The sequence below is a fragment of the Anarrhichthys ocellatus genome, unplaced genomic scaffold (genome assembly GCF_004355925.1).
Source record: "Anarrhichthys ocellatus isolate YVR2014 unplaced genomic scaffold, GSC_Weel_1.0 scaffold4223, whole genome shotgun sequence".
Taxonomy (NCBI): Eukaryota; Metazoa; Chordata; class Actinopteri; order Perciformes; family Anarhichadidae; genus Anarrhichthys; species Anarrhichthys ocellatus.
The window spans coordinates 1-611 of NW_022284197.1; positions in this window are offsets into that span (position 1 = coordinate 1).

Sequence of the window (611 nt, forward strand, 5' to 3'; positions counted from 1 at the left end):
AGCTACCAGCTAACGTTAGCATGCTAAACCCAGTTAAATAGACATATCAACCCAGAACCACCTTTCCTTCAACCTCTACTGACCTGCCTCCCCTCGCAGAGCTCCGTAAAACATCTTCTCCGCTCAGTCTGAGCAGAACCGCGCAGCTCCTCCACGCCATAGTGGAGCCCGGTGACCCAGGCAGGGGTCGTTCATTACCGGTAGAGCTCGTTCACTTCCGGGTCGTTCACGGTGGTGGTAGGAACACAGCAGCGACACCTGGAGGACAGAGACGGAACGTACACAACAGTCTCCGAGGGAGACGCACAGCTGGCAGCGTAGAACGGAATGACGTCACGCAAAGATCTAAAGACACAATAGGCTCGTTCGACATAAACCAGGCGCGCGCAGAATCTGTTTTAAGAGACATGAGACGTTCTTTCCTCTGTTTCAGATGATCACAGCTGATCAGCTGTCAGTCGGCTTTAACATCTGGAGAGACTTTTGATAAGTTTGTGTGTGTTCACATGATCACTGTACTTAATAACAGTAACTAATAACACTAATAACTAATAAAGACACACAGTAATCACCACTGTACTTAATAACAGCAACTAATAACACTAATAACT